General features: G+C 39.8%; 1 long non-coding RNA gene across 1 annotated transcript in view; it reads right to left on the reverse strand.

Annotated features, from left to right (window-relative positions):
* Positions 1-21,688, reverse strand: part of LOC143336405 (uncharacterized) — a 74,836-nt gene extending 53,148 nt beyond the window's left edge. The window contains exon 1 of the long non-coding RNA XR_013078521.1: positions 21,586-21,688. This is a non-coding gene — a long non-coding RNA (uncharacterized LOC143336405). The remainder of the gene's footprint in view (positions 1-21,585) is intronic.
* Between the last annotated feature and the right edge of the window lie 4,680 nt (positions 21,689-26,368).

Raw genomic sequence — 26,368 nt, forward strand, 5'->3', positions numbered from 1 at the left:
TAGTATATTTAATCCTACAATAGTCGACTCGTGCATTGTGACTGCTCAATGAACTTGCTCATTTTTCAAGTCCTGGCTATTATTCCGATCTTCACCGCCATCCACATGGCCAAGTCTCTGCTCCTACAAGTTAAAAAGGACTCTGCATCCCCCTGACCGAGAGGACAGCAGATGTAGCACACTGCCTGCTTGAAGCGGAGCCATTAATCACAGCAGTGCCGTTAATGAATGGGAATTACTCAGCGGAGCAAGAAAAGGAAAAAAAAAACAGGAACACCTCTTATTTAATTAAGAAAAAAAGCACAGATTGACAATAACTGAGGGTTTCCCTTATCCAAGTGGAAACAGATTGTACTATTCATTTGGAGCTTTAGAGCACATTTTCAGGGAAACAGTTGGAAACATGACATTGTTAATGTTCAGATGGGAGACAGATTGTGCATTCTTCCCTTGACAAAAGTATCTACTACCCATATTAGCACATTGTTGCTGTTTCTATCCTCTGGAGGGACAATGGAGTCATTAACTAATTGCCTGCAATGAAACAAGCTGTAAATGTAGACTAGTCAGCCCTTGAACATCCTCCAAATCTTGTGAGATTTAAAAACTTTTCTTAGACTCACTTGAAACACTGCCCTACAAAAGTGAAACCAAATCCATTGATGTTTAGTCCAACATTAACCTGAGAAGTGTGGGCCATGTGCTGTGGGTCAGATGCTACTGGGGGAGGGGGATGCTGGTACAGTATTAGTTTGCACATGGACTCCAGAAAAAGCTCCTTAGTTAAGCAACAGATGCCCGGTGTCAAAAGTCACCATGCACCCCTCCCCACTCCCTCCTCAGACAGAAGGGAGATAGAGAGGGACAGACGGCCTCTGGGTCCCTTTGAGGACCTAAACAAAAACACTCCTTTCTCCACAAGTTTCTGATGCTCCAGGCTTTGTCCTCTCTGGAAACCTGCTGCCTGAGTCACCAGTGAACTGGCCAAGGGTGCACAACAAGATGGATGCAGGTAGAGTAAAAATGAACTAGACTATGTTGATGGAGCATTGTGAGGCATCCCAGAAACTACATTTGACTGAACATAGGGTTTTGCCAGGAAAATATACCCAGTAAAGACTGATTTAGTGAGTTGCAGGTCCTAAAATTTCTGCATGTTTAGATTGAGTGAGAGCGAGGTACCCGTTCCCACCTGCTATGAGCATGCATCTGTTATCTGAATATGTTTTGTGGATAAATATGATATCTGGAATGAAATCTGATCATAGGGCCTTCAACTTTGTTATTATGATCTTAGTTTTACCTGCACTGATTAGATTTCAATATGCAGATCAAAGGAAAAAAAAACTGGCGATAGCTTCGGCTAATTGATGACCTTAATAACAGTATCACATATTTCTTTATCATATAACAAGACTACATGTCAATTTATGGTTTCTGTGTGGCTGCAAGTATCTGCATCAAGTATCTAAGACTAAGACAAATCTAATGAGATTTGTTTCATTTTCTAACTTCAAAGCTGACTTAAGTGACATCACTGTAGTTTATCAGACACAAAAACGCCTGCTGATGCGTAAAATTGGTTCAGTCCGCTTTTAAATTCATTTGTTGATTTTGAAATGTTCAGAAAGCTATCTCCTCATCTGTTTAAGCCATGTGTATAGTCTATATTTATGCAACATCACAGTAACGACCCCTGTTACAGTCATTTCTCTAGGTCAAAGTCTTTCATACTCATAATCAGTTGTTTCTTAGTGAGCTCTTTGTGACACCAGAGAACATAAATAAACACATCAGGTTCAGAAAACTGCCTCATGTCTTTGCTGACAGTCTCTGGTCCATGTAACCACGATGCAACCAAAACTGTCCAGTCAATGAGTTACAGTCCTCATAAGCTTATGCTTAAAGCTCTTTGTTCATTTGTAATTTGCCAGTGTAAACATGAAGACCAGAACTAAAAGACAAAAGCAAATCATTTTGTTCCTTGGTCTGGACCATATGAGCCAAATGTCAGTCAGTACTTATAAACTTTTCAACCATATTCAATCCAGGTTAAAACTAGACTCCCTGGTTTCCTTTCAACTGCAAATCACTGTACCAATTACCTGGTAGCTGCAATTGAAAATAACAATGATTTACAGTAGGCACATAGTTAATTGTATGCATATGAAAACAATAGGCCAGACACCTACAGAGTAACAGGCAGACTGGACATTAAGTTGTGAATTGGCAAAGCCATATGGGAAGCAGCTCTCTGCGGTCTTTGTCATGTACAGATCAGCTCTGATCCCATCAGAAAACCCTGCAGGTGGCTCAGGCAGTTTCAACCTCCACATTAACCTCTGTGTATGAGTCAGTGCAAGCCAGGCCATGGAGGCGCATGGTTTGTCCAATTAGACAGATGGTGTTCATTTCAATGCAACTCATTAAATCCACAAAGTGTGTCAGCTGATTCAAACACTGGGTATAAGGCTCTGGGGCAGGGTGGCAAAGATCTAAGCTTGTTTTAAAAGTCCTGCTGGTCCTGCCCACATCCAGGATTTCCAGGAAACTTGTTGGGGAATGTAACTGATTATAGTTGAAGGAAACTCAACAGGAAAACTTCCTGCATTGAGAGAATGATGTCTCTAAAAATGTCATATAGGGCTTCCTCTCCAGACCGTCACCATGTCATCTTGTTGAACTGTCCACCACTTTCATTACCAGTGTGAATTCCAAACCAACTTTCATTCCCAGGGATGAAGAGGAGTCAAATTATAGCCTTGGTTTTCGTACTGTTACCGCTAAATTCTCTGATTTGCGTCAGCTGTGATTGTGCATAAACACTTTTCCTGTTGTCACAACGACATTCTGTTACAGCCTTTTGGTTATATTGTGTGCAATCTGGGAACTGAATGGGCAGCTCCTGTTCCTGGAAGCTGAGGAGATTGACTTATTTTGATGGCAGAGGAAGTGTGTGTGTGTGGGTAGGTGGGGGGCAGGGGGGGAAACATGCCCTGCAGCTCAAAGAGAAACTGAAGTTGACCCCCTCAGCTGGACCATTGCCACCATACATTGGCAGCAGCGGTCTGAATCTGTTTTGGTTTGCAGGGCATGCCTGCTGTTTGCACACTTGAGAAATGTTTTCTAGTTAAAGTCAAATAAAATGCACTTCTCATCATTAAGTGAAAAAAATGACATGTTTATGTTCAAATGACAAAGCTCATTAAAAGATAGTGAAAGCCACAGAAACCATCATTATCTGATAACTCAGTTGTAAATAATAGGCTGCTGTTATGTGCTGTGCTTTTACAGGCTGCTTTTGTACTGAACTGAATGTAAAAGTTTGGAGTAACAACAGACTGCTGCACGTTAATTAAACTCTTTGCTCTATGCAACTAAGCACAGGACAAAAGTAAGTTGGTAATATATTCTGTCTAACATATTTAATGTCCAAGAGAAAAGTCTTTTCAGCAGTAGATCACATCACTTTGGGGTGGAAATACAGAGAATGTCAAGCGGTCATGTTTCAGAAGGAATGCATCTATAGTTAATTACAAAGTTTTCAGTTTAGTTTGTCAGAGAGGAAACACATAAATAGTAAAGGAGGAAAAACACATTTTCACTGCTACTTGACTGCTGTTTTTTCTTTGGTTGCACTTGAAATTCTACTTCTCATTGTCTTCGAAAGAGCTTCTGCATCCACTTGGTCCAATCAACAAGACACTTGGCAACAGAAGGGAAAAAATAAGACTTTCATGTATGAATCACTCACCTGCTGGTATTAAATATTACTGCAATGCAATGCAGTTAACCATATGTAGAAAAGGTAAGGAATAAAAAGGACCACAAGTGGTGAGCAAGTCACTGCAGAAAGCCGAGGAGGAACCAGTTGGTTCACAGACACCATTTTAAAAACCATTGAATTATGAAGACGAAACCCAAGAGCAGCGGAGAGCTCCCTGTGAACGTGACACCGATAATAGCTGAGTGCAGGCCTGAAGCTGAAGCTTTATTCTGTTATTTTGAATTTGTGGGACTAAAGGTGAGAGGCCATCCTGCCAAACCCACTGCAGGTCACCAGTAAACAAATCCATCCAGGAAATTCCTGTCTGCTCCTCACTGGCACAGAACAATGAAACTGATTCTGCTTCACTGAAAATGTTATGTGTCTCATTAGGAAATCAGAAAAAAAATCACAGTGTTGTATTGATACATGTGTAAGTGCCACTTTTTTTTTTTTTTTTTTTTTTACAGATAAGACAGTTTTCTCTATTGCACCCCCTCAAATTACTGCAATCTTAGTGTCAATATTTGTGGTTGTAAATCATCCTAATAGACAGCTACACTCCAGACAGAGTTAGGCCACTGCAGTGACATAAATAATGCACTGGTGTTGAACACAGTTTCACAAACCAAACCTCTGAACCCTCTCCTCTTAATCAGGGTGGGTAGGAAGGAAGTGGCTGTATTGTGTGAATAACGACAGAACTTGGGTTATCTCCCTGCAGGGTCAAGTAAACATCTCTCCGGCCAGCTTCAGCTAACCGTGTCTGGGACCAGCAGCCCACTGGGAAATAAAAAGCTGAATAAATACAGAGCTGTTTCTGTTCAGAGGTGAGATGTTGCTGACAGGAATGAAAATTCTTGGTACTTCTGAATATATCTCATAGTATGATTTTCTTGTATGTTTTTTGGCATCAAACAAGTCCCATGTGGTTTGCCCTATAGCATCAAATAAACCTCACATTGTGCATCTCATTCAGCAGATATGAGCCATTACTTGTTTTAAAGCATATTCCAATTTCATATTCATATTTTGAAAATTCTGATTTCACAATGAAAGTCTATGAGAGGAATGAACCAGTTCTGTTCAAACCTACTCAGCTTTGAAAGACAGTGAACATCCAAAATGATGCTCTGCGTTGTGATTTCTTTTAGAACTTTTGCAGCTATTTAAGTCAAAAGTGACTGCTTTCACAGGCTTTCTAAGGCTTCAGCTGTGTGTCGTGATCAGCCAGTGATCAGGCTGTGAGGAGTGGTTATTCTAGGGCATGAATTTAACCATATAATGCCTTAAAATGGAGCCACAAGCCTCTTCTTTCTCAAAAGATAAATGTCTATCCCACAGCAGTTACAGTTTTTGAGATCTGACCCTTAATTGGTATCAGTGCACTCAAACTTCATTCACTGCCATTTTATCTGCAGGCCACCTTTCACTTTCTTCAACATGCAATTTCTTCTTTAATTTTAACACTGTGTAACATTATTATATCATCACGCTTAGCTTCTCCTGCTGCCATTAATATCACAAAAATCTTTAGTGTAGCAGCATCAGTTTTGGGCCAATTAACTTGCGTGTATTCATGGGATACCTGAATGGCTCAGTAGTGAGAACTGTTCCCTGGTTGGGGTTCTGTGTTAAGTCAAAGGGTTCAGAGTTTGATTCCTGCTGCAGGCAGAGCATTACTTATGTGCACCATAACCAACCAATAAATCCTAATGCTCATGCACTGCTGCTGCAACTGATAATATAAGTCTCAGAGCGGCAAGCTTTACTCATTGGGCAATTACTTCTCCTCAACTAAATGAGAATTTGTGAACCATTTCGTGGGAGTTGTGTTGGCTCACTCCTTAGCACTACAGTCTCATAATCAGAAGGCTCAAAGTTCAATGCTATTGGCAGTCTCCCTCCTGGTTGACAAAGATGCTCCTGACAGTGCTGTTCGGGTAATTGAATTTGGTTTATTCACTGCAACTTTCTGTTTTCACAAGAATGCATGGCTCACAGTGGTGCATGGTGTTTCCTCTCCCATTCATTGCTAGTTTATCTGAGGGTTCAAACCTCTCCATCTACTTGTTATCTTACCAGGTTTAAACATTGTGAGCAAGTCACTCACATAGCCATTACTGTTTATACCTGTTCTTTATCAGATTTATCATGTTATTTTACAGACAAGTACATCAATCGAGAATCTGATCAATCAGATTATTTGCTGATGAAAATGATAATTTCTTGCAGCCCTGCAGACACACTACAGTATCATGCATTAGCATCAGCTTATGCCTCAATTAAACACTGTCAGTTCAAACCCCAGCTGTGCAAAAAAATGTACAACATATGAGACGGCCAGTTACTGCTTCCCAAGGCATAATCACATTTCCATCAGGAAATACCACATTTTCCAGTTAACCATAAATTGTGTACACTCCACACTGTGCCAAGCATTTTCCAAAGAATGAAATCACTTTCTAAACTGACTTTTAACCTTCCATGCACCCACTGGTTTCTGTTCATTTCAGCACACTATTAGCTGAGCCTTTTTTTTTTTTTTTTTTTTTTTTAGCATGCTGTGACAGCTACTGGTGAGAATGAGAAATATGATTTAGGAAGTCCAGTTTAAGTGATACACATGAGTTTAAAGACTTATGCAGACATCAAACACATCAATTTATAATACAAAGACAGAGAACTTTACAACCCTGGAAAGCTATCACTGTAAGACTGCAGCAAATGCTTAGTCAGGTTCAACTATTTTGAGCCTTAGAGCGAAGAGCGTTCTGTTTTGGGACCCTTACATCATCAGCACAGTGGTCACATTGAAATGAATGAGCAGGCTTCAGGTAGCACTGAACAAGGCAGATGGGGTTATGGGGTTACAGAAAAACTATGAAGCCTATGCACATAATTGCAGTTATACTGTAGTTGACTTGTGGCTCCTCATAAAAGTGTCTGCAGGATGCCATAAAGTTTAAACCATAAGCTGCAACAACCACAGTTTGAACTTGCTAGGAATGTTACGTCATTCCCTGTCACCTCTCGACTGCTTCTCTAAAGGCATGAAATAAGTCAAAATATCTGAAAAATAAAACAAAAGAAACAAAAAAAAAGCAACTATTTGTCAGAGCTTCAAAGAGACCAACTGGAGAGTGCAAGAACTGTGATTGGTCAGTTTGTGCTGCTTGTGTTTGCTCCAAGTTTGTGTTGCCAGTGGAGATTGTTGATAGTCAAATCAATATTATCTATATGGCACATTTCATAAGACAGGCATCGACTCAGTGCGCCTCCAAATTAAAAGCACAAAAAAGAGGCACAGATCACACATGACAAAAACATATAAGAAGGTAGTACAATAGAAAGGGAGGTATTTTTGTCATTATTGAAAAGAATATTGATAGTAAAGACAGCCAGTAACAAGTCAAAGAACAGTTCAGTGATTGCTGTTTTTCAGTGATGCACCTCTAACAAAGACACTTCCAGTGTAAACCTTCAGTGTGCTGAAATCACAGCTCTCTGTCACAGAGAATGAATGAATGTAAACACAGCAACTGTACAGCAGTAATCTTCTATTCAGTAATTAGACAAGGTGGAAACAGAAGTTAAGTGGAAGTTATTCTAGCTATATGAATGCTTTCATAGGCCACCATTGCTTCATAAGACAAAGTGAATGAAAGCATGTAAACACAGTTTATGTGTGGAACAGAATTTAAAATTGTGACACAGCCCGATCACGTACATTCATCTGTTTAGTGCTGTCATGGTAAAATCAATGGGTGCAATTTGATCGCTAAAACCTACCTAATTGTAGGTGTTACATCATCTGAAAACCCATTTATCTTTTATGTCAATAAATTCAGCTTTACAGAGGACTTACAAAGTGTGACTTCAACACAGAAAACCATTTTCACCATGTCTCCATCAACAGTCAATGTGGATTTCTTTTAACCATGAAGGCAGCTTGTCCCAAAACTTAAACAGACCTTAATCCCAGAGGTGGCAGGTCAGAAAACAGACTCATGGTGGACTTTTTTACAGAGCCCCTAAAGGAACATGAAGAAGAGCTGCACTTTCTGGAGGATGGCTGCAGGAGTGGACCTGTATGGTTTCTTAAAATCACGAAATATACAGATCAGATGAGATACCTTAGCCTGCCAGGTAACCTGTATACCAGAAATGCTATGTCGTGCTAACGTGATCAAGCGCATGAGATATGTATCTCGAGCCAACATGATAAGTTTCTGGAGCGTGCGTGATCCATCCGTCGTCGTCCATCTAAACTTTTTTTTTCTGCTTGTTTTCCTTTCTTTCTTTCTTTCTTTCTTTCTTTTTTCCCCCCATGTCCTTTTAGGGGCTCCGTACTTTTAAAACCTTCACATGAATTGTTTCGCACAGACAAGGCACACATCTTAATTTTTCTATCACTATTTTTACTCACTGCCTGCTAAAAACAATCATCCCAGCTATGGAGAGAGAAGTCAAGGCTAGTAATGCATAAAAAGCAACAAATGAACATCTGATGCTGAAAGTGGCATAGAGAACAAAGTTGTTCATTAGATTCCATTGACGAAGATGGGTCGTCATAAATGGCGCGTTTGCAATCGTTTGGCAAAACACCCCAGACAGATTTCTAGCACTGCTCTGCTGTTACAAGCTGAAGCTGGAGAAAGAAGCCTGGATCGTGTCCAATAAGGAAGGAATCCCTTCAGCTGAATCAAGGGTTGTATTACATGAAATATACACACGTACACATCTTCCTTAAATCTCCTATTAATATCTGGCAAACCTCCTCAGTCTGAAATAAATCTAATTTAAGCCCTGATAAGAAAAGAACAAGTGTAATATACTCGTTGAAAACATTTGATAAAGACTGCCTGTTTCCAATCCTTAATCATGAGAGAGAGAAATTTATATGAAGTATGTTTGGCTCAAGTCTTCATCAGTACATTAATAAAGAAGAGAAACATCCAATGGGAAATTCCACATATGGTTTTTCTTTTGGTGGTGGACACTCAATCAAGATTTATGCAAAGGAATCAGCCCGCTATAATGTTAAAACAGAGACTCCAGGCTTGAAAATGTATCTTACCATTCATACTCCTCTGACAAAGACAGAGTCACAGCAGACTGTTTCATCTGTTAGTGTCAGTGCTAAAATGGAACATTGAGCTTGTTTTGATGTTGAAACTGGAAGAATAATTATGGTTTATTATAACCTGGTTATTGTTTTTGTAGTTTGGGCCTTCATTTTCATTAGTTCTAACACTGAATTCACCAAAGGAAGTGCTGAGATATGCAAAATCAGACAGAAAAACGTCATACAAGTTGCAAGTTAACCAACAGTTTAACTAGATTACCTAAACCACAGAAAACTGAAAGAGGTAGAGACATTGATATGGCCTTAAAATAACCTCTCAATGCTGCAGGGTATTTTGGCTTTAGTATGGAAGCCCTGAGAGGCAAGCTGGGAAAAAAAAATCTGGTGATCCATCTTCTGAGTGTGCTGTTAATTGTTTTCTCTCCTGTGTTTGTGACTTAATAACAGGGAAAAATGTTTAGCCATGATAATCTTTCTAAATCCCTTAAATTGTTTTTCATTTGTGAAACAGCTCGGGGGAAAGGTTGTGAATTTGGCAGGTGATTTTTTTGTGTTCAGGGTCATTTTTCTATGTCTTTGTTGTTGTAATATCCATTTTTGGCGACAGGAGGTTGAAGTGCACCTCTACCCAGTGTTCCATCTCCTGTCCTGTCCTCTTTGTGAACTGTAGCTCTGCCCAAAGGGACATGATCAATATCAAACTTTAAAATGGTTATGATCAATATATTTACTGCTCTGATAGCAATTTTCAGAGGCAGCAGCAGCTGTTTCCACTAAAAGATCTCTGATAAACTCACTGTATGCTATCTGGTCAGCAGCAGACAGACATAGTAAACAATAAGCTGGTGAACATAGTGGAGTATTTAACAGATGAAGAGCCAGATATCTCCCTCAGTAGTTGGTGGAGACCAAAACAGAGCTCAAAGGAGAGTGAACATTGGACTGAAATTCCTCAGGTGAATTCATAATGAATGCAGATGTTGCTAACACAGCTTGTTGCTGCCCCCAGGTGATGAAAAATCATTTATAGCAAGTTTAAACTAACTTCAGTGGAGCTATGGTGTTGGGTAAAACCAGTGATTATCAAACTTACTTCAACTTGGTGTTTAATTCCTTGAAATACGGTCATTTTCTAATGACTAATTACGCTAATGTCATCTACATTTTGCCAACTTTTAAAAACTCCCAGAAATCTTTCTTCCTTTTTATTTTATTATTATTACTATTATATCTATGCGTACTATTATATATATATTATATTGTATCATCTTGTGCTATCACCAAGTGTAATGTCATTACGCACTTAACTAGAGCGACTTGCTGGTATGATAAAAGTTGTTTCTTGTCTCAGACTTTGAAGCTAATGCTGCTCCAAATCCCGTTTCTCTTCATTGATCTGATTGATGGTGAAGAGGTGTTTCACTTGGGGAACTCAGATACAATAAAATTAGCTCCTGTAGTGTCTCCATTGCTGTAGTTGCCATGGTCACACTGCAAGTTGAAAAAGGTGAACCATCCTGAACTCTGAATGCAGAGCTGCTATTCTCAACCTCAGCTGTAGACTGTGATGGATGTTTGCAATTGAAAAGTTGGGTAATAACTTTGCCATTCATTTTTTTTTTCTCTTTCAAATTTTGACTAAAATGTATAATGGTCTGACTTCTTTTTCATGATGTGTCCCAGATCTCAAACACCTAACTCGGTAAGCCCAATGATGTTATTAACAATAAAAATGATACGCAAAAGAACAAAAGTATCACCGAAGGGATCTAAAATATAAACCTCTCATCCTATTTAAACTAATAGGATTCCAGTAAGGCAGAATTTGAGAAAATCTCATTTGCAAAAGTTTTAATTTTTAGGAAGGATAACTTGTGTTCACTAACATGTAGTTATATACAGTATATTCACAGCATAATGGTGTTTAGTATATTGAATCTAAAACTAATCTGAGTTTAGATTCATGGACATACAGTATATTTCCATGATTTCGTTGCAGATGGGAAAGATGTTTTACAAAACTTTCAGGACTGTGTCATCATACAGTATCTGCAAACAGTGCAGAGGAGGAAGAGTGAACCAACCTAAGATAAGAATCAGAGGGAGGCACAATGTGAGATGAAAAGAATACAGCCCAAGAGGATGTTTTGTTGTCAAGTTCAAAGCACAGACCCAAGTCATGGATTGTAGGTGGCTGCTGCTTAAGGCTGCGCACAGAACAGCTTTCTCATTAGCAATGCAGCTTACAAAAACCATGCCTTTAATTAATCTCTTCATTTCTATCACTGCATTAAATGCCAGAAGAGTGTGCAATACAGGGATCTTTGATGTGTGGAGACTGGCTGCCTCACCATGTTCCCTACCCATCTGGTCTGAACTGACAATGGCAGTCCTACATCAAATCTCATTAGTGGTGACTAATATTCTTTTCATCTTCTACAAAAGGCTTCCATTGTGCCAGTGCTAAAGTGCATTCCTCAGCTCCCACTTGTCTTCTCTGTGTCTCAGGGGGAGGAGTGGGGCAGGGAGGGAGGTGAAGACAGTGTAGGAAGAAGAGATTACTGCCAGAGTTGACTAAGTTCAACTTCACCTTCCCATGCATAAAAAGATTACAGCAGTCCCATTGTACATTTGATTGGTTTTGGAGAATGAGTGTGCAGCCCCAACAAGAAACTGTGGCAACTCTGGAACAAAACACCTGAGATAAAATGGCAATTTGAGAAAATGTCTCTCAGAAATTAGTGTGACAACATGTGGAATTAAACTCTGAAGTTAATTACAGCATGCAATACAAAAGCGTTAGAAAGTATGTTGCATACTAATGAGTTCCTAGTCTTAGAACCTTAGAGATCTGGGGCAACAAGTGTAAAGTTTGTCTTGGGCTCTGGCTGGGTGATATGGTCTAAATCATTATCATGAAATCACTACAGATCCAATATCTACATGTATCATTATATAGCAAATATATGCAAAATCGAACGTATAAAAAAACCAAACTGCTGTTCAAAGCAATTACCTTTCCACTGTTGCATTGAAACCCTGAAATACTCAGGGCAGACACAGCAGCATGGACAGTCAATGTGCACAAGGTTTTGTACATAATACACTTGGTGTCTGTGTACATGGACAGGTTTCACACATGTAGTTTGTGTGGTCATAACTTTGACATGTCACATGGATGTTTAAGCAGTCATGACCACCTGGTGAAACTGAATTTGCAGCTACACAGATGAAGAAACTATGAACAGAATATATGAACAGAATCTGATGAGAGGCTGAACAACTCTGAGGCTGGACCTGAGATTGGGTAAGAAAAAGTGGAAAAGTGGATGGAAAACTTGTGGATCAGAAAGAATTAAGACACTTATCCAAAAGCTAGCCAAGCAAAGACACCACAAATGTTATTTGTACACATGGAAAATTTGGCCTTATGTTGGCACAAGAGGGAAGATTGGAAGGTTGACAAAATGCATGGAGACCATCTTCTGGGTACCATGAATATCCACCACATATTTCATGGAAATCTATTCAGCAGTTGCTGAGGTATCTTTGACCAAAGCATTGAATAAATATCCTGTTTAACTAACTAACAACCTCTGTCTCAAAATACCACACATAGTGGACAACCACCAGCACCGCAGACATGTTAAACATCTCAGGCAGTTGGGCATTGGAGTGTTTAGGCTGAGGCGGGCCATACAGTACAACATCACAGACACAGACAAATGGAGGAGGCTGAACATAATCACAGAACACATGTTTGTTTTGGAAACTTCCTCCAAAGTCAACGGACGACTGTATCTTAGAGGAAACAAGTACTGGATTCAAGTGCAGGTCACACGAAAAATGCTTCTAGAGATTCTGTGATAATATCTAATTTATCTGTGAAACCATGATTAATGCTGTTACTTCAGGACATGTCCCCTGTGCATGACTAGCAGCTGTAACACTGAGTGGCTGCAGAGCTTGTAGTACGCATTAGTCAACCTCAAAGCTTGCGTGCTGTGCGGGTTCTGGCTCTTAAAATGTCTCCAATGGGCTAAATGTTCTGAATTACCCTATCTTTAAAAATGACCATTCATCCATCTATTGCAGCTTTTAACTGCTCAGATCCAGAGAAAGCTGTGGTCGAGGAGATTAGAAAATATTCTGAATGAGAGATTGATGTAACTGGTAGAGACGTATACCCTTAGACACAAACACAAGAAACCAAGAGAGCAGAGAGAGCACAATATCTCCTCATGGAATCCTTTCTGGAACCCAACTTACACCTCAGTTCCACTCACTTCATTAGTCCATCCTGGAATGATTGAATAACCATCAGATCTGCTCAGTGAAAAATGCTACCATGAAGCATTATAGGTGATTTGGAATCCGATTGTTCAAACCACTTTTGTTGGCAGTCCAAAACCACCTTGGATGGTTTGAGAAACATTCTATCCAGATGTTGGAAAAGATGGAAATGCATCAAAAGGTACATACATGATCTCTACAGTATAACTACTGTAAGTCAGAAAGTGCTCTGTGGGAACTGCCTGCAAGGTCTGCTCCCTGTGATAACACTGAAATGAGCCATCATTCTCCTGGTCTCATTAAAGCCACAGGAAAGCAGCAGCTCCAGCAATCTCAAAATGCAAAATGGTCATACAGGAGGTGCAGTGTGTTGTTGTATTTATCTATTTGATCCCTGATCAGTCTAGTCTGTGTGGGTGAGAGAGTATTGATCTGTGTGGTTGAAGGAGGAAGTTGCAGTCTGATTTGTGGTCCGACTGAGACTCTTAAAGAAGCGAAGCTTATGAGCGAGTTAAGGCAGGCAAATCTGCCACTGCACTGACATGGCATACTCTCACTGGATAATATAAGTGTAGACTCCAAGAGTTTGAAAATCTTAGCGGTGCTGTGCTGCTCAAACCACAAGACATGTTTTGTCCCTGACTCTTCTTATGTGTCCATGAGGAAGCACAAACTACACACCTGACCTTCGACAAGGTGTATTGTTTTTCGTGACCTCTGTTTCCTTGTTCTCCCATCTCAGACTTGTCTCCAAGGTGCCCCAACTATGCTTCTAAGTGCAATGAAATCAAATATTCAAACTGGTGTAGCTCATTGGGACAACTCACCGTGTGGTCAGGACCCATCCTGGAACTGCTTCAACTGGAGGGTCTTCTGCGATAGGCACGTATGCAGATTTCAAGCCAACTTCAGTTTATTTGACTCAGATCTAAGAAATTTGTCAGTGACAGGCAAATGGTGCCATAAATTGTAGTGTGTGGAGGCCCTAAGCTGTCATGTAAACACACTGAGAAGTAAAAACAGCTATGCTATCTGTGAAGTGTGAGGATAACCAGCAGCCTGTAAACACATTCCCAGGCTGAGGTAAATCTATTTTCTTTCCTTTTCCCTCCCATAATCAGACGTAAAGCCTCCGGCTGAAATGTGCTGACCTGTAAAATCCCAGCTGTGGGTCCTGTGGAACCCAACACAAACTGGGTCTTTCCCGTTGAAACTGAACGCCCAGGGTAACATGCCATGTTTTGCTGCAGGAAACCAAAGAATGTTTGACTGCTGGGCCTGGCGTCTGATGGCAGACTACGTCCGTTTGAAGTATTCCCCTTCTAAGGCTGTGGCCAAAGTAAATAAAAGCAGACCGCTCTCTCGACCTCCATCAAACACATCACTCAGAAACAGCTGTTACCATTTAGCTGGAAAAACCACCAGCATTCCTATCCTCAGAATGTATACGGGACATGTAAGATAGCAATCAACACACACATTCTTTGACTGTGGTTACACTTGCAATGTCTCCCCCTTCCAAGTGTAAACAGACCGGGCCGCTGCACTGACCAGGTTGCTGTTATGACCTCAGAATATTGTTTTGTTGTTTCAAACATTTCTACACTGTCATTATGTCGTCTGGTTTGTTTTGCGTTCATCCAAGAATCTGTGAAATTCTCGGAATGGCTGCTTACACTTTTAGCTCAAAGATAATGTTTTGCTTATCGCTATTTACACGACGGTTAGTACTGTACACCCAGTACACCCAGCACAGTAAGGTATAGTTGGTTCATAACAGAAAGCAGCCCCTCAAGGAATGTGAGATGGTGTGTTACGAAGAAGAAAAACAAATAATCCCTGCATTATTTGATAGGATTGGCTTATCATAGATAGAACTGCGCTGTATAACTGTGTATATATATATTGGCATATATGTAGGAATGAGTTACAGCACCTAATGTTTTTACACACTTCATTTGTATGTATTATTAAGTTATATAAGATACACTTTTGTTTTCCTTTCTTTAATCTACTCTGTAGAATAATTTACTTTCCAGTTCATTGTTATCTTGTGTTTTCTCTTACTTGCCAACTTTGATAAAGATTGTTGTTCAAATGTAAATTGCTGCACCCTCCCAAATTATAAACATATTTGGAATTTGTTTATGATGCGATTATGGAAAAAAATATATTGGCCAATACATGAATTTTTTCCTTGCCCTTAAAATTCCAGAGCCTCTGCTCATCTTTTGCTGAGCCTTGATAAATAATCCAATACATTCAGTCCTAAGGGTCTAGGTTTCCCTCCAAGTCAGCTTCTTCTTCTTCTTCTAAGACTGAAAATAACACTGCATTAGGCTGGTTATGTTACTGTGTTGTTTCTTTAGACAGGCAAAGCTAAGATCCATCAGTCTGAATGCTTCTCATACACTACATACTGCAGAACGGTTGATAATATTATCAGACAGGATTTTACAACTCCGTACTTAAATTAGAGAGCAATCAAGTAATCTTCTCAGCTTTGTGTGCACAGTGGTCTCATTGAAATGAATGAGGGGGCTGTGTTTTGTTTTTTTTTACACAGTTTTGATGTTGGTCTAAACGTTGCCTGTCTCACTGGCTCTGAATGGCTGCCAACGAGCTCCACCAACCAAAAACACTACACGTTTCATGCAGGCTAAAGCCAGTGCAAACGCAGTTTTTATGCTATTTTCCTCGGACACTGTATGTGCGCCTGTTTGGTCATTTCTTGGCACCAAACAAATGGATTTGTGCCAAGGTGGAAGAGGAAGTACAGCTGAAGCTGTGTTTATGCTGATTAGATGCAATTCTGGTTCTCATTTTGGGACAGAATTGTGTTTACATTAAAACCTGCTCAGACCATCATTTGGTAGCTTAAGATGGAGGAGGTGCACATGCACAGAGCTCTCCTGAATCTCTAAACACCTTTTACATACATTTACATACATAGAATTCTGCTTCTATCAGTTTGCTGCACGGTTTTTCATCTACTGCAGATCATTCATCATAAAACCGCAACTTCAGGGAGGCTGTGTAAAACATAAATTAAAACGTGATAATTTACCAATCCTTTTTGATATATACTCAACAGAAAACAGTACAAAGACAATATATTTATCAAAAAGCCTGGGAAATTTGTGGAATGCTCCAAAAACACCTGTTTGGATTATTCCACAGGTAAACAGGTTAACTGGTAACAGGTGATAGCATCATGATTGGGTATGAAAGGAGCATCCTGGAAAGGCTCAGTCGTTCACAAGCAAGGATGGACCAAGGTTCACCACTTTGTGAACACATGATTGTATGAAGAAGATTACTACATGGACTCAGGAACACTGTTGTTGGTGAACAGTTCATTTGCAAATGAATGGAGTCAATTTTATTATGAATTACACAGGGGCCCAACATTTTTAGAATCGAGTTTGTAATAGAAAACATATTGTAATGTGATTGACGAACAGTTTTACCAATAATGTCAATTGTTTGAGCTGGACTTCGACAGAAATTGATTCTAGCTGTTGGGGCAATGATGTACATCAACTAGCTTTTCATTCTACCAAATTGAGCAGTGCATAATAAACTACATCCAAAGTGTGTGAAAGAGCGGCATTGCGGGTCGTTCCTCCCTGCAGCTGTCAGACTGTACAATAAAAACTGCTCCAAGTAATCAGTGCAATAGTCTGTACAAAAAGCTGTGCAATAAAACATGCACATAACATTCTTTAAATACTATTTACAATTTCTTACAATTTTTTACAATTTCTTTCTTTTATTTAAAATTCTCATTCTTTTGTATATATTCTGATGTTGTTTCTAATTTGCATGCACTTCTTATGTTAATCTGCTCTACTGATGCTGCTGTAATCTGGAATTTCCCCTCGCAGGACAAATGAAGGAATATTGAATTGAATTGAATTGAATTGAATTGAATTGAATTGAATTGAATTGAACTGAATTGAACTGAATTGAACTGAATTGAATTGAATAAGTGTTGTGATTTTGTAGTTTGAAACTCCACTCTACAACTTTTTTTACTCTCTCTCAGAGCCCTCAGTCTCTTTCCTCCCTTCCTTCAACTGCAGTTGCTTTCAAAGCTCCAGTGTATAGGATTTGAGGGGAACTCTATAGGCAGAAATAGAATATAATAATCAGAATTATTTTTTCATGAGTTTATAACCTGTTATCACCTACAGGTAAGAACTGTTATGTTTTCATTACTTCAGAATGAGCTCTTTAGATCTATAGAGGGAGCAGGTCCTTTTGCCCAGAATGGACATAACAAGCACAGTTTCTAGGAACTGATTTTGATATTTTAAGTGACCTCTGTAGGGGAGGGTGAGGTGAGGTGTATTCAGTCAGTTGCAGTCTGCAACCTCACCACTAGATGCCACCAAATCCTACACACTCATGGTCAAATCCTAATCCAAATCCAAATCCTACACACTCATGGTCATGGTCATGGTCACCAAAATTGGGATTTTGGATATTGTACTTGCATTTGCATTCTGTTTTAGGAATCAAAGAGACCAAAGAGTGTATAGCCATGCTAGTGGCTCTAAGGCTGTATTTAAGTAGGGACTCCCTAAAAACTTGGTATTTCATTCAGATAGGTGTTCAGTTTTTGTATTCGTATACAGTATTTGATGCAAGTATGAAGGCATACTGAATACACTATTCATGTTTTCACCTATGGGGCCTACATGGAAATTGAAATTGTCTGCCTTGTAAAACTATGCAGGATGGACATTTATTGATGCAGGATGAGTCATTTTTTTCGTTTCTGGACATTAACTTCATATAATGTTTAATATATTTTTGCACTATTTAGTTGTAGGCCTTCATATTTTTGACCTGCTGATGACACAAGAGGAAAAGTCAGAGGATCATTAAAGTAAATCGAATTTGTCCTCAAGGAATGAATTTCAAGGCAATCCTTTCCAAAGTCAAGATATTTCAGTATGGACCTCAATGAGGGACGATTGCTGATGAAGAAATTTCATTACCATAAGTATCTATTAAATATCTGTTAAATCTTATCTCTGCAGCAAAATGTTGTGAGTTCCAGATTATTTTCAAATCAAAAAGTGAGGAGGAAGTGGCCCCTGAGAGAGTCCCCACTTCCCATTCTGCTTTACCTTCCATGGCCATTCAAATGTCAAGCTGATCTCAGCCAAGCATATTGGTCTTTCAACATCCATTGTGTGTGCATTTGCTGAACATGGGGGTAGAGAAAGTTTGAAGAAAAATCCCTTCACTCGGGAGGTACGGCGGAGCTGAATCCTCACTAATGCAACTTTAATGAGGAGTGCTTCAGGAGAGGGAGGATGTGTGGCCCACTCAGCTGACGGCTGGGTGGACACGCTCCTTGTACTGCTGCTGTTCTTTGGTTGGTTTGAGGCCACAATATGAAATTTCTGAAAACTCTAAAACACTGAGATGAAAGATTTGAGTTCTGAACACTTAAGAGATGCCAAGACATTTCAGACAAAAGCTATTCTGAATAATATTTTTTTATTGGTAGTTGATCACATGATGAAGTGAAAGATGCTGCTTGTCTTGAGTAACTAACTGTGTCACAGGAAGGCAGCAGCTTCGGTCTCATGCAGTGCAGTATATGTGCAGTATATCCTGTTGTTTTGGTTTTATGGCCTGCGACATCACTGTTTTGGTTCACTCTCACTGCTCTGTTCAACCCCATTTAAGGCAGGCAGCTGTTTTCAGCAAAGTGCTCTGATAAAGCCACTACACCACCTGCCCAGCAGCGAACAGCAGACAGACACAGTTTGCGACTCGCTGGTGAACACACAGTGGAGCATTTAGCAGACAGAACCACATATTTCCCTCAGGAGTCAGTGGAAACCAAAACAGCTAAAATGAGACTGAATATTGGCCTTACATTTGGCAGGTGGCCAGAAACATGGATCTAAGTGAATGTTAATGCTGCTCTGTGTCTTGATGTGTAACAATGAGCAACCCTTCAGCTAACATGTTCACCATTTCAGCTTTATACCATGATAATATGTCGTGTGTGTATGTGTTGTGTTGTTGTGCTGCTCCCAGATGGCCCTCCCCCCCAAAATGAGAAAAAATTTGATTAAAGCAGGTGCAACCATAATGCCAAAAAAGTTGTGACACTGTGTAAAACATGGATAAAAACAGAATGCCATCATTTGCAAACAAACGGTTTCCTGCCTATGGTTTTAAGAAGTGTCACTGAGCCCAAATAGTAATATCCTTTATACAGTGTGTTACACATAGAATCAGCTACCGTGGCATAAAAAAGCACCTTCCAACGTAAGTTTTCTCTAACGTTTTTAAGACAGAATGCTAAGCAAATTTTAGACACACATTGTGGACGCAAATGCGCTTGGAAATGCAAATTGAGGCAAACTTGAGCAACCTATTTTGTAGGCCTTTATGAATCTATTTCATAAATGCACAAAAATGAGCAGAAATAGTAGAGAACAGAGAAATGTAACAGAAACAAATGGAGTTCCTGGTAATCTCTGAGATCAGCCATGATCTGAGCTGTCACACAAACACACAGTGCACAGAGCCAGGCTAGCCATTTCCTCTGCTTTCATTCTTTGTGCTAAGCTAGGCTAACCCATACCTTGCTCCAGCTCCGTACTGAACACAGAGACAAGAGTGGTATTTATCATCTCATGTGACTCTTCAAGTCACATAAGCATACTTTCCAAATGCTGAACTATTATTTTTACATTGTATTACTGCAACATTTCAGACTGCCGTGTATTTAATAATATCATGCTCCCCCTTGGTTTCTTCATTGATTTCAGGGTATTTCTTGTCACTGTTATGTGGACGACACCCCGCAATACTATTCTTTCACTTCAGTTGACCTCATCAAACCTTGTAAAGCTGCCTAATTGATATCAAGGACTGGACGTCAGATAACTTCTTCAAACTTGACCCTGACAAAAGAGAAGTCCTCATCGTAGATCCTGAGGTCATTTCAGATGAAATACAGCACTGTGTTGGTCTTTTAGCAGCTAATATGAAGCAAACCTCAAATGAGTCTGTGATTTCTTTGACCAACAAATGAACTGTCAACTGTTAACTGAGTGTCACATAACAGAAGCGGTCAAATCCTGTTTCTTCCAATTAAGAACCATTTCCAAAATCAAAGCTGTGTTATCCTTTGAAGATCTGGAGAAAGTCATCCATGTTTTGTCTCCTTCTATCTTGATTACTGTTAGTCACTGTTTACTGAGTTGCTCCTCTGTCTTTGCTCTTGTTGGTCCAAAATGTGGGCGAGACTTTATTTCCTGTTTTAACTTCCTATTTTTTTTTATGTTTGCAGCACCTTGTTTTGAAAGGCATTTTATAAATAAAGTTTATTAAGACTTCAACAATCATCTGAAAAAGTAGCATAGAAATTGAAATCTCTATGTGAAGTCAATACCCAACATCTAAAAGCTATATTTTCAACATTGTATCGTTCCTAAAATTACTGTGGATCTTGTTTTTTTTGTTGGATTATTTTTTTGCAGTGCGGGAAACACAAGTGTACTCGTCTTCCACATTTTCTTGGGACTGTTATTCTGGCTTCACAGAACAATAATCTGTGTGGGCAGCCAGTTTATTTGGAGTCTTACATTGCTTACTCTACCCGATGAGTCTGTACTTGTATTTTCCAAATGACAATATATCAACTTTCTTATAGGAAACAAGTCACAAGCCACAAGCCACAAGTCTATTTCTTGTCGGGCAGCTTCATGTAATCCCTAAAGACATTCATCTTGGTTCAGTTGACTAAATTGGTTAAACTGATCATTTTGGGTACAAAATAATTGACATTAGGATGTGAACAACTTTAAAACTTTATAATCATCTTGTGACTGAAATTTGATTTGACACCATTCGGTTGCGGCTGTTAACAGCTCGTACGCTCTCTGAATTCCATCAGGATGGATTCGAGACCACAGGGAACAGCTGAACAAACACTCTTTCATGTTGTAACTGAAACCCCAAACTCATCACTCACAACTATGGATAAAAGACTGTGTGTGATTAAATGCAGGCTGGACTTGTGCCAGAGAGCACACAATGGAAAACTCATTAGAAAACAACAATATGACACTCAGATGGTCATTTGGCTCATTTGATCATGCTCTCGGTGGAGTGAGCCATGTGTACAGCCTCAGATTGTCTGCGTCGTAATCAATATGCAGGTCCGGCACCGGACTGTGTTGTGGACACAGATGACCGCTCCCTGGCTGGAGGGGAGGGGTGAGTTGGCATTAGATTGCCTGAAACGGCCAAATGGCCTGTCTGTGACCCTCATCACAATCCCTCCCATGGTCTACTGGTCAGGGCATTGGCGTTTTAGTGGGCAGGCACAGATACAGGCTGACACGCCTGCACAATGGTCGTCAGACACATTATTCTGAACAGTGAAGGACAGACTGACCTGGGTGACAATCTCCAGGCTGGAGCAGTGCAGGAAATTCCTTCATGGTGTGACAGACCAAACACTTTTTCTGCAGTAATCCACTTACTGACCATGATACCCAGAGAGGATAGATTCTGTGGGAGGAAAACAATGGGAATGTTTGTATGGACATCACATGAGCCCCCAAAAGAGTATTGAACATGTCTGTGTCGTAAGAAGGCTGAAAAAGACGCCTCAAATTACTATGTCAAATCTGTGCATTGAAAGCACAAAAAGATGTGTTATTCAACAGAACTGTGTGAAAAATAAAAGCTATGGGAAATAAATGATATACAGTAATAAATAAATGTGTGCTATGGTGTGCATTTCATTCTTCTGTGAAGCTGATCTGCTGTTAACAAGGCATATCATTTATTTATACACACAGTAGCCTGCATGCTGGTACAGCAACACGTCGGGACAAAATGACACGCTATTTTATACAAAGAGAGGAATAACTTCATGTTTTTCATTTTCTCAATGTTTGCCAGAGTTTAATGATCCTGAATCCTGAGGGTCTTGACCTGAACACAAGCTCTCAATGAAATGTACAGGAAAAATCTATCAAATCTCTCCCAAAAATCTCCCAAATGACTCACTTTGGACTGGCAGTATCAGATGACCTGTGTGCTTGGTGAAATTGTGACTGACTGTCTCCTGCAGCTCCTGCCAGAGTTCATATACAAGCAAGTCAAAATCCCTGCAGTAGCTGGATGATTTTATGGTGTGTTTAAGGCCATCTTAGGGTAATGCAACCCTGGCAATGGGGCCTCCAGTAGGAATCCAGGGATCTGGACACACCTGATACGTATCAATGATGCATCATACGGGACTACTGAGATCAGACAACACTTCTAGGAAACTGACCGAAGAATCATTTTGGGAGCAAGAAATAAGCTACATGCTCCATTTCTGTCTTGCACGGCTGCGTTTGGAATGTAGTATTTCCTCATGCTGCTGGGTTAAAATAACAGTGATTTCAGCTTCAGAGTGATTACAGCTCTGGGTCCACCACAAGTCTGCTGCATCTCTGAAAGATGGGGCAACGTTGAGGCCTGACCATCGGTGAGAGACTGCAGGACAGCGATGGGAGACAAAAACAAAGCATACAGTATCCTACCACTGACTCTACCACCTCCAGACACAGTTCAAACACAGTCCACAAAACTTAACAAGAAAGCTAGCAATAAAAACAAAAGCATTTTGGTAATGGAATTAAACTAAAGCATCACATTTAGTATGATATATAAGGGATCAAGTAGACATAGCTTCTTTTTCAAGGGGAAAGGTTGGGAAGCACTGCCATAAATTCTCAAAAAGTGACTTTAAGGGCTTTAAATATACCAACTAGAAAGCAGCTAGCAGCTTCTCGTTTTTAGCCTGCGCTGACCATCGCTGACTGCAGGTTGATTTCATGTGTAACTTGATGGCAGACTAAAATCAAACCTACCTGTCTGGTTAATGTGCGTCACATTGATAAATTAAGCTTAAAAAAATGTTTATGGATCAAGTAAGTCGTGAAAAATATGGTGACGTAGTCTACAGCTGTTATTTCAGTGTGTCTGATAAATATTTAATCAACATTAAGGTCAATATAAGTGTCAGATCAGACTCAACATTGGTAGATACCCAAATTAAAGTTCGATCAGGGCTGAAAAAACCTGATCAGGTCATCGCTAGTGATTTCTTCTCTGTTAAGGACAGGCCTTCATTTGTTCACACCACAACCAGACTCAGTAAAAGCATGGTCATTGACAGAACAGTATATTAACAGTCTTACACACACACACACACACGCACACACACACACACACACACACACGTCATTTTTGAAGACATTACATGACTTACATCCATTTCCTGGAGACTAACCCTAACCTTAGCCACTGTCCCAAAAATCAGCTTTTTTTTTTTTTTTTTTACAATTGGGGACATGGTTACTTGGTCTTTTGTCTGTAATTTTGTCCCCAAAACTATGTCAGAAACAAACACACATTCCACAGACACCAGCACAATGTATATTTACGCACACAATCACACACTTACCTACGCACACTAAAATCCCCCGATGTGTATCATTATCTCTTTCCAGTAGATCATTGTATAGGTCAGCTGGCTGGTGCCTATAACGTCCCGTGCTTCAAATAATGATCAACACATGTTTAAGATCCTTCACATTCCATAACCTTCAAAACTACGACCTCTAGATAGAGCAGAGGAGACGAGAACATCCTGGCCTGAACACACGCTCAATTTGCTGTCACAAGACTCTCAGACCTCTGAATACGACATCAGTTCTCCACTCTTTGCCTTTTGATTCTGTGGCAATGAGCTCATGAATGAAGTTCCCTTAATAATGCTCTTTCATGATATCATTAGACCTATTAAGAAACTCAATCTCAATCTCAACATTTCCTTACAAATATCTTATAAAAAAGATTTTGTCTTTTTTCTTGTGTCACAAACCTGGCTCTATGCCATGACAGTGAAGGGAAAAGACAACAAAAGACTGGCACGTCCCCCTTTTATTATAAATCAACAACAATCCAAAAGAAATGGGATGTGTTTCAATCAGTATTATCAGTAGTGTTTGTGTGGTTGCCTGGATGGTGTGGTTTGGTGATGGGTGTTGTGCAGAAAAGTAAACTAAAGTTTTGAAAAAAAAAAAAAAAAAAAAAAAAAAAAAAGCAAGCGTGGTCAGAATCTGAGAGACAGAAAGAGAGCGGCAGGCGAGAAGCTGGGCCTTTTATATCCTGCGGAGCACTGAGCCCAGGTGCTCCCAATAACCACAATCAGGTCCTCCTGGTCGCCACTGCAATCAGCTCCCACCTCAGAGACAGCACAGTTAGTCACACCACACAGACATACTGGGGCCGTCACACTTGCAAGTCATGGTTCATCAGTGACCATCATGTTTGTGAACACCTCTGAATATGGGATCATGGAATCAGGTTAGTCTATTCTTCTTAGACCCTACAACATGCAAGGAAAGGAAGTGAGGAAAGAGGAATTCACTTAACCTAAAATCCACTGCACAGCTGGATCGCCTGTCAGGATCTCTGTGGTATCTTTTGTTGCCTTGGACAGATAATTGTCCATATCCCCCATTTTTCGGGGGTATACAGTTCAGTATAGTCAATACAGATGGAATCAATTGTAAAATGCGGACTATTGCTAACATTGCAACATGCTGCCATGTCAAAAAAAAAAAAAAAAATGGGGCCCTAAAACTGTGATCAAGGTCAGTTAGAGCCAGCACTTGGATTGGGATTGTGCTTCACATTTTGTTGTTGCTGCCATCCTAACCTGACCTCAGTGTCAAAAAATGAGACAATATTGTGCATTTAACTGAGCCAATCTTTTCCATCCAATTTTAAGTGTCCTACCGGGTTTTCTCCCAAGGTACTGAAGATGCAATTCTGTTCTACTGTGTAATTTCACTGAGACTCATGTGAGCTATGTGAAAGCTTGATGGAATGTGGTGGGAGGAGGCTGTCGAGCAATGAATTAACTCCCTGCCCCCAAAGGGGATCCTTTGTGCACTTGTCTCCAAGGACACCTGACTTATATTTGGCGAACAAATAGGCATCTCACACAATAATGGGAAATAAATGAAGTTCCTGGGGATAAGAGAGCAAGATTTCCCTTTCGGGAACCCGGAGATACAAAGAGTTAGAAAATGAATGGCAGCTTTATGTGGTGTGGAGGACATATTGAACCCCTGGGCTTTAAAGAGCAAGTCACTCTTTCAGAACAGTGACAGAAAATACAAAACTGATTACTGTGCACATTCAATTTCTGTTTGACCGATTTGCTTGTCACATGCTGCTGGGACTCGAACTTGTGCACATCACATCACTTTCCATTTCTAGACATAGTTTATCAGATCTCGATGACAGCAGTACACGAATCAATATCCAGGTGTAAGGCTCAAGAGTGACATGATGCTTCAGACTGGCCGGCATCAAGAGAAGAGGATATTTCTCAGTGAAGCTTTATATACACAAATACTCAGGAACTAAGTGATTATGATCGTGTTTGGATGAGAAAGTATTTCCTCTTCATCGACATTTACCTGTGTCACGGACACATACTTTATTTGTATTTTACTAGATGTCAACTTTAAAGAGCAGATTTACTGTAGCTCACATTTAGTGATAACTACATTACTGTTATGGCTAAATTACTTTTTCATTATTTTAATCCTTACTGTCAAAAGTTACATTAGATTTAGTGATGACTTTTACATAGATTTCCAGATCTAAATTAATACTCTTGTCAGCTCTCTGTGTCCTCTTTGGATGATGAGCTACCATAATATTACTTAAAAGACTGACAGATCTTAATTCTCAGATATTCTGATAACGGGCATTAAATTATTGTCTATCAGCTGGCTTCCTCGATTACATATCTATATCTATATCTATATCTATATCTATGTCTATCTATATATATATAGAAAGCATGTAATCCATGGTTGCTGTTTTAATTTCATGTCACCAATATCCGTCTCACTCACTTTTACTACTGTAAGCAGCTACATGAAACAACACATTCATCGCAAAGTTTTTGGCTAACTGGGCTAGCTGTTCATCAAAAATGCAAAGCAAGACGGTTGCCATTGTCAGCATTTTTTGTCAGCAGATTTGAAATATTTGCAAGGGAGTAATGGACTGAGCGAGCCATGCATGGAATAAATAGGACGCTAACTCTGGTTCTGCTGTTCAAATCAATTTTGATCTTTTCAAAACCTTTTCAAAAG

Source organism: Chaetodon auriga, chromosome 18, assembly GCF_051107435.1.
Source record: "Chaetodon auriga isolate fChaAug3 chromosome 18, fChaAug3.hap1, whole genome shotgun sequence".
In the NCBI taxonomy this organism is placed as follows: Eukaryota; Metazoa; Chordata; class Actinopteri; order Chaetodontiformes; family Chaetodontidae; genus Chaetodon; species Chaetodon auriga.